We start from the raw sequence: 14138 nt of genomic DNA, 5'->3' as shown, positions 1-14138 counted from the left end.
GCAAAATTGGGCCAAACCAGAAGCTGAAATGAGCACAGGGTGACTGGGATGAGGGAAGGATCCTAAAAATAGGCTGTGTGTGGTTAAATTATGTATATCTCCTGTCAGCGCGCAAATCGCAAGAGGTAACAGAGCGAACGCGTCACGGCCAGTCATGGGGAACGTCCATATGAGGGAGAAAAAAATAAAAAATGATTTGTCGTTGTGGCCTGATCTGTGTTGAGACTAGAGATTTTTGTGGCCCAAAAAACAAGAGTCCCAGAACCAAAACGCATCCTAGAGGAAGGCCTGGTCCATGTCAGTCATTTTGCTGACTCCCTCTCGGATACAGCACTGGTATCAAAGGGGAGAAAGATTTTACCAATGCTCTAGGACGCCCCCATGTATGTTTGGGCATGTCTAGCACTATGGCCAAGATGGTGACCCATTGTCGTCCAACATGACATGGTCTCCATTGACCAATGAGTAGAGACCACACCCAGGGACAGATTTTGAAGAGGTTTAGGGCATGTCCACACAGATGTTGGAGTGTATTTTGCACTCCTATCCGTGTTCCAATTATTTCGGTAGGAATCTGTGTCATTTCTAGGTCTTGGATCTGAAATAAGCAACGTGGGAAGAAAAAACAAATTGTGTATTGCGGCTTTGCATGGGGCCACATAGACAACGTCACTACCTGGTCCCCTCCCGTTGTATGTGGACACCCCAAAAGCACTGTAGGAATCATGGGTCCTCTGTATACCAGAGTAGTCGTCCATAGAGGGGGAGATAAGTGGCTGCCAGATGTCTCTGTCCCTTCTCAGGCTGAGCATTCAACATGTCCGGTCAGCAGAGGCGTACCGGGACCCTATGCCAAATCTGTACCAAGGCCCCCAACTCCAGTGTATTGTTTATAGTACTGGGTTCTTCATATTGGGAGGAAATACTTATGGCCCCGCCAAGGCTCCTGGGCCCAGAGAATACCGTCAACACTGTGGGGCAATTGTACCGTTCCCATGCACAATATAGTGGAGTGTATGGATTGTGTGTAAGGCCTAGTCATATATTACATGACACCTATTTTTTTGGCTCAGGGGCCTCTTCCACCTGAGTACACCCTAGACTGAGGGAGTTTCCTTAAAGTCGAGGTTCTGCCCTCCGCTACTCCTAGCGTGTGCTCTACAGGCTACCGCCAGTCTTGTGGCCTCATCACGTATGAGGTATACAGACGGTATAGACAAGTCGTGGCAGGTTTATAAAATATACGGAATATGTCACTGCTGCTTTCATAACCTGCCGCAACCTAGGCCCTGCTGGAGAAACCTGAGGAAACCCTAAAAATGGACCTACTGTTAGCTATGGGGTGGCACTAGAAGGGTGCTGAGGTAAAAGAGTCGCCCCTTTGACATATGGCGATACCAGTATTATAAATGACTCATGGTGACTATGAGCCCTGATTTCGTATTGAGGACCCAGAGGCTTACGTTTGTCACTGTTTCTAGGACCACACTATAGGGGGCAGATGCAAAACTAATACCGCACCCCAAACTAGAATATATTACTTTAAGTACCAGTCTCCTTATATTGGGAAGAGACACCTTATGGGCCCGCTAGGGCTCGTGGGTCCAGCTGTGACAGCACCCATTCAGTTAATCATTCCCTGGGGGAAGTGCCGAATTTTTGTCAAGGTGCACACCCCATCATACATCACGATTGTTTCACCTCTTCTATGCAGGGATATGGTACCTCAGAGACCCATAGGTCTGTAATATGGACACATGGGTCATTGTTATTACCGCTATATAGGAGCATTAAATAAAAAATAAAAAAATTACAGGGAAATAACGCATAGTAGTAAAAATAAAAACTTCGCACAATCACCCCCTAAAACCTCTAAATTTGCCTCTAAATTCCTCGCATACAAAAATTTCCAAATAAAGATCCAAACACTGAGGGGGAAGAAAAAAAAAAGAAGAAGCTGGAAATGTCATCAGAATGAGCTAGGGCGCGTCCAAGAATTCGCTCCATGACAAGCAGCTCTCGTCCAAGGCGTACAAATGAGGAGCGGTACATGGCCCCGACACACTCCAGAGAGCGCACCGAAGGACGCAGCAAGAGAGGAATATAAATGAAGGCAGCAGAACAAAGGCGTGCGGGGAAAAATACCGCCGAGGGGGATTCTTCAATCCACATGATAGCTATAGGGTATATAAACATATACTGGATAGAATAACGCAGCATAATAATCCCACAGTGCAGCCTTACCTTGCTATGCTCATTCAGAGCTTCCCCTTTAAGGAATAGAATGCCAGAATGTAGTGAAGACTGACACAATGCAGTGAGATAAATGGAACATGGCTTAGTTTGTGGCTATTTATCGCCTTGGAAAAGTGGGCAGTGAGATAGCAGCCATTTTTTTGGTTTTCACCCACTTAAAGGAGACCAAGATACGTGCCAGAAGTTGGTTGCATGACTTGACGGGCACAATTCGACTCCTGCAATCCCAAGGGATCGGGAGATGCTTAGTGAACTTAATATAGACTTTATTAGGTCTTGTTCTTTATTTTTGGTATACAAAGTTCTACATCTTTTCATAGAATTGCTTTTTATGGAGAACAACAGAGAGCCCTATGCAAAAAAAAAAAAAAAAAATTACATTTTTTCAGGCCAATTTTGTCTTCTATATTTTAACCCATTGTTAAAATCTAACAAGAGGAATAAGGTGGTTCATACAAATCATGCTGAACCCTAAAAACTATACGGTAAGTAGGATTTCGGAATATGCTGCGGACCATTTTAGCACTTCTATCTGCGGCAGTGATAAACCTCCCGATTTCTGATGAAAGCCCCCCCATCAGTGGGGATCTGACGCCCAGGACTGCCACAGATCAGATGTTTGATGAGGCTGCAACACTCACTACAGCTAAGTCTCTTCCCTTTGCCGATCACATTGTACAGCAGCAGCTCAGTCCCATCCAAGATAATGGGGCTGAGCTGTACTACCAATCCCAGTCTCTACGATAATTTACAGCGCTTTGCTTAGTAATCACCCAAACACCGCGGTCACTTCAACCAGCTGATCTGTGGAGGTCCCAGGTGTCAGACCCCCACCAATCATATATTTTATTTAATAATTAAAAAATATAAATAAAATATTACAAAAAATAAAATATAATATTAAATAAAAATTAATTTATATATTTTATAATCATAATAATAATATATATAATCATCCTTAAAGTACAGAAAAAACTGGCTCCAAAAAATAAAAAGTGGTTTCAAAAATGTGTTTTATAGAGGGAAGCAGCAGAGAAAAACGCAAGGGTTTTTGGCGATTTTTTTTGGCGGCATTTTTTCCAGCAGCTGTTTTTAGCTACATTTTGCTATAGGTGGCCCGAGCCTTAAAAGACGTTTCCAGGATCAGAAAAACAAACGTGATATCTTCCCAAAATGTGAGGTATTGCACATTTCAATGGACACGAGTTGCAATACCAGAACACAACCTCAATAACAAGTGTGGCGCTGTTTTTGGAAGGAAGACGCCATGTTTTTCTAACCCTGAAACAGCCTTTAACAACGCATACCTATACGAGCTACATCTAATAGGAATGTCAACACGTTTCATGATTTATACGGAGCCTCGGAGGGAACCGCCATGGGGTCGTCATACACCCAAGAACACACATTCCTGTCAAGTGATGTATGTGGAAGCTAAACCCACGTGACTAGAACAACTCCAAACACCTCCTCTCACCTTCATCTCTGGGTCAATGTGCTGTAATACTATATACTGTATATGTGCAATAATACAACACAGGTCTCCTTAAAGGGGAAGCGTCAGTTTGTTCAGCACTTACGTATACAACCCCTTATGGGTGTAACACAAACAGCAGCAGGATGGAACAGAAGGAAGTTGACTACAAAGGGGAACAAAAAAGGGTAATATTCTATATATGACCACAAGTAGACACACCGCCTTTAAGAAAACCAATACATCACCAGTCTCCTTGCACCAAATAGTCCATGGATCATCATCGTGATGGGTACAACTTAACCCCTCTTAACTAGACCTTGATGACATCATCATAGAAAGCAATGACACATCACGACAAAACCCAAAAACATCCGGCCACTAAAAACGTCACCCGTTACCCTTCTCAGTAGCCCCCCCGTCGCCTATTATGATGGTGAACTCTTCTTCCATCTTTCTTTTTTAACCTATACATTGAAAGAAACAACGCCAAACATCAAGGGCCCAATAAAACAAGTTATGGGACAGGGGATAACTTGCTGATCAGTGGGGGTACCGCCACTTAGACAGAATGGGGTGCGGTGGTTGGGAAGCCGGCGCACCAACCCATTCATTTCAATGGAAGCGCCGGAGATAGCCAAGCACTGTACTTCGGCCATTTCCGGACCACCACTCCAATCCCCCCAATCTGGAAGTTACCCCCTATCCTATGGATCGTAGATAACTTCTTTAGTGGGAATGCCCCTTTAAGGCTACATTCCTTTAACTGTACTGATATGGCTTGAGGCAAAAACAGTTTAATGGGGCGAGAAGGCGGAAGAGACCAATCCTGACACCATACAAGGAGCGGGGCTGCTCCTCAATACACTGCTCAAGAACATGCCCAAAAAAGCTTCCAACATGGCTACTTAAGCTGTACAGGATTAGAAAAGCATGGCCGCTTTCAAAAACAGCGCCACACCTGACCACAGGTTGTGCATAGTATTGCAGGACAGCCCCAGCTTCTGTACAAAAACTTTCACAAATGGTCCCAAAGTCAGCAATGACCAGGAGCGGTCCAAGCACCAAAAATTCTCATGGTTTCCAAGTAGCCATGGCCTTACCGTATGAGAAGAATCAGGTCAGCCGTCAGTCCTCACAAGCCCGTAGTCCATAAAGAACCATCTGTAGGAACCGCGCTCTTCTCCCCTGTAACAAACAAGAGTATGAGTTCTGGGCGTCAAGACGTTACAGTAGTAAATACTGCCGTTCCTCTGTTATTCCTCCTGGAAAAGTATGAGTAATGTAACCCCAAGTACACCGTTTCTGATTATGTTGCCCCCAAAATTTTTGAGAACTCAATAGGAACCCATACCTATTAAACCACATACAGAACTGATCATTTCTACATCCTCGGTAATGTAAGGGTTAGCCACCGAACACAAGCCGTGCTATACGGGGGATGTGGCGTGGGCTTTTGGGACGGGTCCACGTTCATTTTCTTTGACAAGGCGGCCAATAACTCACTTTTTGTCTCCGATTCAAAAGAGAAAACAATGGTCACATGACTCATTCTGGAATCCTGGCTTCCAGGAAAACGTAACACAAAGTCACCGCCATCATAGGCTTCAGTCACACAACAACACTTCCTACTTCTTCTTCCCCTTTAACAATTTGTCAGAGACTTTTAAACACAAAATTTGCACACCCATTAAAGGCTATTTAGGGTAGTTGTGACTGTTAGAACTAGTGGTAAAAGGTGGTACTGCAACTTCATTTAAAGAAGATCTTTCATGTCCTCTCCCATTAGCGGTGTTATGTACCGAAAGTCCAAGGCTATAGAAGCGTACTGTGAGGGGGCCCAGCAAGGACGCAACGTTGTACAGACAGCCCCTGGAACAGTCCAGGGATATCAGTGCTGAAACTAACAGAACAGAAATCTCTGCACCCGGGGCAAATATCGGCAAAGCGGATTGAATTCTGTATAGTAATGATGTCATTGTCTTCCATATAATAGGCTGCACAGTCAGTGATGTCATTATCCTCCATATAATAGGCTGCGCAGTCAGTGATGTCATTGTCCTCCATATAATAGGCTGCGCAGTCAGTGATGTCATTGTCCTCCATATAATAGGCTGCACAGTCAGTGATGTCATTGTCATCCATATAAGCTGCACAGTCAGTGATGTCATTGTCATCCATATAATAGGCTGCACAGTGATGTCATTGTCATCCATATAAGCTGCACAGTCAGTGATGTCATTGTCATCCATATAATAGGCTGCACAGTGATGTCATTGTCATCCATATAAGCTGCACAGTCAGTGATGTCATTGTCATTCATATAATAGGCTGCACAGTGATGTCATTGTCATCCATATAAGCTGCACAGTCAGTGATGTCATTGTCATTCATATAATAGGCTGCACAGTGATGTCATTGTCCTCCATATAATAGGCTGCGCAGTCAGTGATGTCATTATCCTCCATATAATAGGCTGCACAGTCAGTGACGTCATTATCCTCCATATAATAGGCTGCGCAGTCAGTGATGTCATTGTCCTCCATATAATAGGCTGCGCAGTCAGTGATGTCATTGTCCTCCATATAATAGGCTGCGCAGTCAGTGATGTCATTGTCCTCCATATAATAGGCTGCACAGTGATGTCATTGTCCTCCATATAATAGGCTGCACAGTCAGTGATGTCATTATCCTCCATATAATAGGCTGCGCAGTCAGTGATGTCATTGTCCTCCATATAATAGGCTGCACAGTGATGTCATTGTCCTCCATATAATAGGCTGCACAGTCAGTGATGTCATTATCCTCCATATAATAGGCTGCGCAGTCAGTGATGTCATTGTCCTCCATATAATAGGCTGCGCAGTCAGTGATGTCATTGTCCTCCATATAATAGGCTGCGCAGTCAGTGATGTCATTGTCCTCCATATAATAGGCTGCGCAGTCAGTGATGTCATTGTCCTCCATATAATAGGCTGCGCAGTCAGTGATGTCATTGTCCTCCATATAATAGGCTGCACAGTGATGTCATTGTCCTCCATATAAGCTGCACAGTCAGTGATGTCATTGTCATTCATATAATAGGCTGCACAGTGATGTCATTGTCCTCCATATAATAGGCTGCGCAGTCAGTGATGTCATTGTCCTCCATATAATAGGCTGCGCAGTCAGTGATGTCATTGTCCTCCATATAATAGGCTGCACAGTGATGTCATTGTCCTCCATATAAGCTGCACAGTCAGTGATGTCATTGTCATTCATATAATAGGCTGCACAGTCAGTGATGTCATTGTCCTCCATATAATAGGCTGCACAGTGATGTCATTGTCCTCCATATAATAGGCTGCACAGTCAGTGATGTCATTATCCTCCATATAATAGGCTGCGCAGTCAGTGATGTCATTGTCCTCCATATAATAGGCTGCACAGTGATGTCATTGTCCTCCATATAAGCTGCACAGTCAGTGATGTCATTGTCATTCATATAATAGGCTGCACAGTGATGTCATTGTCCTCCATATAATAGGCTGCGCAGTCAGTGATGTCATTGTCCTCCATATAATAGGCTGCACAGTCAGTGATGTCATTGTCATCCATATAAGCTGCACAGTCAGTGATGTCATTGTCATCCATATAATAGGCTGCACAGTGATGTCATTGTCATCCATATAAGCTGCACAGTCAGTGATGTCATTGTCATTCATATAATAGGCTGCACAGTGATGTCATTGTCATCCATATAAGCTGCACAGTCAGTGATGTCATTGTCCTCCATATAATAGGCTGCGCAGTCAGTGATGTCATTATCCTCCATATAATAGGCTGCACAGTCAGTGACGTCATTATCCTCCATATAATAGGCTGCGCAGTCAGTGATGTCATTGTCCTCCATATAATAGGCTGCGCAGTCAGTGATGTCATTGTCCTCCATATAATAGGCTGCGCAGTCAGTGATGTCATTGTCCTCCATATAATAGGCTGCACAGTCAGTGATGTCATTATCCTCCATATAATAGGCTGCGCAGTCAGTGATGTCATTGTCCTCCATATAATAGGCTGCACAGTGATGTCATTGTCCTCCATATAAGCTGCACAGTCAGTGATGTCATTGTCATTCATATAATAGGCTGCACAGTGATGTCATTGTCCTCCATATAATAGGCTGCGCAGTCAGTGATGTCATTGTCCTCCATATAATAGGCTGCACAGTCAGTGATGTCATTATCCTCCATATAATAGGCTGCGCAGTCAGTGATGTCATTGTCCTCCATATAATAGGCTGCAGTGATGTCATTGTCCTCCATATAAGCTGCACAGTCAGTGATGTCATTGTCATTCATATAATAGGCTGCACAGTGATGTCATTGTCCTCCATATAATAGGCTGCGCAGTCAGTGATGTCATTGTCCTCCATATAATAGGCTGCACAGTCAGTGATGTCATTGTCCTCCATATAATAGGCTGCAGTCAGTGATGTCATTGTTCTCTATATAATAGGCTGCGCAGTCAGTGATGTCATTGTCCTCCATATAATAGGCTGCACAGTCAGTGATGTCATTGTCCTCCATATAATAGGCTGCAGTCAGTGATGTCATTGTTCTCTATATAATAGGCTGCGCAGTCAGTGATGTCATTGTCCTCCATATAATAGGCTGCAGTCAGTGATGTCATTGTTCTCTATATAATAGGCTGCGCAGTCAGTGATGTCATTGTCCTTCATATAATAGGCTGCAGTCAGTGACGTCATTGTCCTCCATATAATAAGCTGCACAGTCAGTGATGTCATTGTCCTCCATATAATAGGCTGCACAGTCAGTGATGTCATTGTCCTCCATATAAATGTCACTGCCCCCCTTGTTGATTAATAAGTTGTCCAGTTAGTGATGTCATTGTCCGCTTCTTAATTTCTCAGTATATTACACAGTAGAGTCCCACTGTCTAGTCTATCACTAACCTTCAGACCCATCCTAAGCTCTTGAATGGTACTGACAAATATCTCCATCTCCATATTTCCATTCCTGTATGTTACGGAGGTCAGTCGCTCGCTGCTGTACAATGAGAAGGGGCTGATGACATCATCAGATTGTGGTGAAGAATGTGGCGGTATGTTAGTGAGAGCCCAGACTGTGCACAGACGTCATATTCCAGGAGTGTGCTTTACAACGCGGCAGAAGAAGTGACAGGGCCGGGGGTCTGTGTCATGTCAGAGGTAAAGCCTGGATTTCCGAGCAGGAATTCCGCTGCGCTCTATTTATAACCAGCCCTCATATCCTGGCGGCCTATCATCCCTGGAAACCAGCAGGTCAAGCACTACCATGATATGCTGCCTTCTATCCATACGCCTGCAGCCTGTACCCAAACTGGAATGGCTGATAACAGAGAGTAATACAGCACTCATCTGGATACAAACATAAAATATCCAACGACACAAAAATCCCTGTTACATTAGTTCCGCTTAGTTTGCTGCAATTTTGTAGCTAAGGCCATGCTGGCATTAGTGCCAGAGACTCCGTCACCAACAGGACAAGGCCTCATTACCTTCATAGTACCCAGTCGGCCTATTAGGGTGCTTAAAAGGAACCCAAACAATGCCAACGTGTTGACTGCCACCCTGAGTAATGAAGGGGTTAAGTTGAAGTTTGCCACCGCAGTGTTAGCATCCGCATTATTGCTTAATTTCCCAATAAAGCACCTTTTGTACAGAGCCGGTCCAGATCCCTGGCAGGGACGGCGCTGCTGGAACGGGTCCACGCGGCGAGACAAGGGGCGGTATAGATTATACGTCCTGTTAATTAGTCATCTCATTCATAGAATTCAATTTAAGACAAAGGCTGAAAAAAAAAAACCTTCTCATCCAGATCCCAAAAAGATCAATTAATGTAGCAAGGCACAGCGAGTTCATGCCAGAGGCGAGACGGGAGGATTCGGAGCAAGGCCCTCTAAGGGCTCTTTGACATGAACGATTTTTCTATCTTACTGTAGTTCGTGAACGGCCAGAAAACTGACCCCTTATAGTGATTGGAGCCATTCACACCTCCGTTATTTTCTGTGTTATGTACTTATCTTGGCCCTTCAAGTCTATGGATGCTTGGGAAAAAAACAAAACACACACACACTCATACATACATACACACACATATACATACACACACATACACACACACACATACACTAGGATGTACACCGTAATTTTTTTTTTTTTTTTTAGGGCCCCGAAAACGGATATTTAATGTGAAAGCAATTGAAAAAGTATCCGCGCCTGGGAAAGCTGGGTTACAGTTCCTGTTGTAGTTGCAAATTCATAGCCCAGTTATGCTGCAGGCGGGATATAACACTACAATAATAGACATAAAAAATTTGGGTGACAATCCTAGCAAGAACGGTCGTGATGTCATCGCCATCTCTTAACCATTAGGCCGTGATTTAAGCATCACGTTCCCCATGTTTTAACTCACCGTCAACACTCTCTCTGAGTATACCCTCCCCTTACCAACACATAAACTGAACAGGTAATGATGTCATTGTCCTTTAATTAATTCATAGACTGAACTGTCGAGTGATGTCATCAGACCCTTGTTGTTTTATAGGTTACAGTCATTGAGGTCATGGTCTCCTTGTTAACACACTAGGTTGCACAAGCATGTCACCTGCCCTTGTTAATACACAGCTTGTACATATAGTGATGTCACTGCCTCATTAATTAATTGGCTGAAGTGTTAGTGATGTCATCAGCACCGTGTCATTTTTCAGACTGTATAGTTAGTAAGTACATTATCCCCTTTTGTTGAACGAAGTTTCAGTCGTGTGATGTCATTGTCTTCTTGTTAACAGATTAGGCTGAACAGTGATGTTATAATATAGGATCACAAATAGAGATGAGCGAACAGTGTTCTATCGAACTCATGTTCGATCGGATATTAGGCTGTTCGGCATGTTCGAATCGAACACCACGTGGTAAAGTGCGCCATTACTCGATTCCCCTCCCACCTTCCCTGGCGCCTTTTTTGCTCCAATAACAGCGCAGGGTAGGTGGGACAGGAACTACGACACCGGTGACGTTGAAAAAAGTAGGCAAAACCCATTGGCTGCCGAAAACATGTGACCTCTAATTTAAAAGAACAGCGACGCCCAGCTTCGTGTCATTCTGAGCTTGCAATTCACCGGGGACGGAGGTTTCCGTCCAGCTAGCTAGGGCTTAGATTCTGGGTAGGCAGGGACAGGCTAGGATAGGAAGGAGAAGACAACCACAACAGCTCTTGTAAGAGCTAAATTCCAGGGAGAAGCTTGTCAGTGTAACGTGGCACTGACGGGCTCAATCGCCGCAACCCAGCTTTCCCAGGATCCTGAATGGAATACACTGTCAGTGTATTCCCGTATACCCGATATATACCCCAACGGTGTGCCCCCCCCCCCCACCTTCACCCCAGAAATACCCTGCAAGTCCCCTAGCAATAGAATTGGGGCTATATACACCCACTATTTTTGCTACTGGTATACAGTGCCATTGTCTCACTGGGAATTCAAAGAATATATGGGGGTTATGTGCACCCACAATTTTTACTACTGGTATATAGTGCCATTGTCTGACTGGGAATTCAAAGAATATATGGGGGTTACGTGCACCCACAATTTTTGCTACTGCTATACAGTGCCATTGTCTCACTGGGAATTCAAAGAATATATGGGGGTTACGTGCACCCACAATTTTTGCTACTGCTATACAGTGCCATTGTCTCACTGGGAATTCAAAGAATATATTGGGGTTATGTGCACCCACAATTTTTACTACTGGTATACAGTGCCATTGTCTGACTTGGAATTCAAAGAATATATTGGGGTTATGTGCACCCACAATTTTTACTACTGGTATACAGTGCCATTGTCTGACTGGGAATTCAAAGAATATATGGGGGTTACGTGCACCCACAATTTTTGCTACTGGTAGATAGTGCCATTGTCTGACTGGGAATTCAAAGAATATATGGGGGTTACGTGCACCCACAATTTTTGCTACTGGTAGATAGTGCCATTGTCTCACTGGGAATTCCACAAATAATTTGGGGATTCATTCACCCTACATCTCAGGCTCTTGCCATATTCACCCAGGTTGTCAGTGCTGCACCAGCTCGTTCCCAGACAGCTCGGCCCGAAAAACACGTTACCTATATAGAGGATTTGGACAATGAAGACAACATGTTCTAAATCTAATGTCTGCACCTTCTCCAGAATTAAAATAAAGGCAGCGTTTAACTTTCAAATAGCACTGCACAAAGGAAGAGCTTATCAGCTTGTCTCATGACATGCTACTAAAAAGTGTCATTTGTGTATCTTAATGTAAATATAGTTGTATAAGCTTTTTGAGTTTTAGGCACTGCCAAGTTATTTATTACCACCCGCTCCCTTATAATGATGATGACGCCAAAGTCACTGTGGGTGTTCAGAGCTCACAGCTTTGGGTGACATTTGTCTTGCTCTCTGTCGGTACCAGCTGTCTTTTTGGATACCGTAAAGTTATGTTGACTTTATTAACAGCTATAGAAGCTTTAGCCAGGTTGTGACGGTGTGTAACCCTAACAACACTAAGTGGGATACACATTAATAGTCAGTCTATGTACGCTAAACGTATCACTGAAGTAATTTTTTTTCCCTCTCCCCTAATATAAGAAAGGAACAGACATTAGACCTAGACCGGGGTTCGAGGCTTGTAAAAATCCAGTATTATTTGTTCTTCATGATGTGAAATATGTGTTGAAAAGCAACCCAAGATGAAGTCAGCCATGTGTGCCAGTGTGTTACTTGGCATGCCTTTGCTGGCCCCAACTGTAAGGGTCACTCTCCATTTCCTCCATTTTCCACTCCCCTTCACACCATTTGTGGTGAAGCAATGGGATGCACTGAAGTGCACCCTCTAGCCTCGTGTGGGATAGGGACATCAGATGCCACTCCAACCCCCTCGTCTTCCTCCGCCAGCCAACGGTGCGAAGATGAGAGGAGTGTGCTCTGAATGTTTTCTGCCTAGCAGAGGCTAGTTCTCACTTACGAAAATGGCCCCACTTTGACCTGTATATCAGGCACAATGGTGTAGGTTTCAAAGAAACATGGCACCAACAAGTTGGAAAACGTGGGCCATGCGTGGACCGTGTTTGAGTCTGGCAAGCTCCAGATCTGCTACCAGGTTCCAGCCATTATCACAGGCGCAAAAATGCCAGGCCCCAGGTGTAGCAGGGAAAAAAAAATGCCATCTCAGCCAGGATGGCATCCCTGACCTCGGAGGCACTGTGCTGTCTGTCCCCCAAGCTGATGAGCTTCAGCACCGCCTGCTGACGTCTCCCCACGCCAGTGTTTTAGCGTTTGCCGCTAGTAGCTGTGGTGGAGGTTGCAGCGTCGTAGGGTTTCAGTCTACTCCTGCCATGGCCTGGGAGAGGAGATAGGCCACCCCAGTTTGCACCCGGGGAACAGACTCCACCACATTCACCCTGCCTGTCATTAAAGATAAGCACTGCAGCATCCCTGACCACAGGCGCTTGTCCATGTGTCGGTGGTCAAGTGGACCTTGCAGCAAAGCGCAGAGCTCTGGGCCCGACTGATGTTATGGGACACATGCAGGCGCAAGGCAGGGACAGCACACCAAGAGAAGTAGTAACGGCTAGGCCCAGCATAGGGAGGTGCCCCAGCTGCCATCTGCTGACGGAAGGCCTGGGTCTCCAGAAGCATAAACAAACACCAACATCTCCAGGGCCAGCAGTTTATCGATGAGGCTGTTAAAGGCTTGGGCATGGGGGTGGGTTGTGTTGTACTTCCTTCTGCAATGAAAAGCTTGGGAGATGTGGAGTGGCTGGGAAGAGGCGCATGATGGTGCAGGCCAAAAGGGCGCATGAGGGTGAACTCCCCAATGTGTCAGAGATAGGTGTGTAGGTGTCCTTGCATCATATACTTGCACCATATTTGGCTTTGGAAGTTAATTTTGTGCCAAAAAGTGGTTAAGACAGCGATCCCTCAGCTACTCCCGTTACACTGTCTATTGAAGTTACCATCTGTGGAAGTGGACCACCACTTGTAAGATCCCAAAGGAAGCAGGCAAGAGATGTGCAGTTCAGAAAAAAAGATGAGAAAATAAGTGTAGGCTGTAGAGCACAGAGGGATCGGAGAGGACAGAGCTGGTGTCGGCCAGGTATTCCCACAACATGCGCCTATACTTGTCCCTCCTGGTGACACTAGGCCCCTGAGTGGCAGTAATTTGTCCAGGGGGGCCATTAACGTGTTCCAGACCTAGGAATAAGTCTTCCAACAGGGTAGAGTTTTGCATGCCTTTGCTTCTACACACTGTTTTTGCTGCTTAGCTTCCCTCCACATCTACACTGCTTTCACCCCTAAACATCACCCCAGTTTATGCCTTTGTTTCTACCCT

The 14138-nt window shown here is 44.8% G+C and overlaps 1 protein-coding gene across 2 annotated transcripts in view; it reads right to left on the bottom strand.

The window, feature by feature from the left end:
* The window catches only part of PTPRA (protein tyrosine phosphatase receptor type A), a 114852-nt gene that overhangs the window by 58483 nt on the left and 42231 nt on the right, over positions 1–14138 (bottom strand). The window contains exon 2 of one of the 2 annotated variants that reach the window (XM_075261745.1): positions 4834–4918. The exons of the other annotated variant lie outside the window; for it this stretch is intronic. The gene's annotated coding sequence lies outside the window, so the exon portion shown is untranslated. The remainder of the gene's footprint in view (positions 1–4833; positions 4919–14138) is intronic. 2 annotated transcript variants of the gene reach the window in all.

Source organism: Leptodactylus fuscus, chromosome 1, assembly GCF_031893055.1.
Source record: "Leptodactylus fuscus isolate aLepFus1 chromosome 1, aLepFus1.hap2, whole genome shotgun sequence".
Classification (NCBI taxonomy): domain Eukaryota; kingdom Metazoa; phylum Chordata; class Amphibia; order Anura; family Leptodactylidae; genus Leptodactylus; species Leptodactylus fuscus.
The sequence above is the reverse complement of the archived record's forward strand: the minus strand, read 5'-3'. Positions and strand labels throughout refer to the sequence as shown.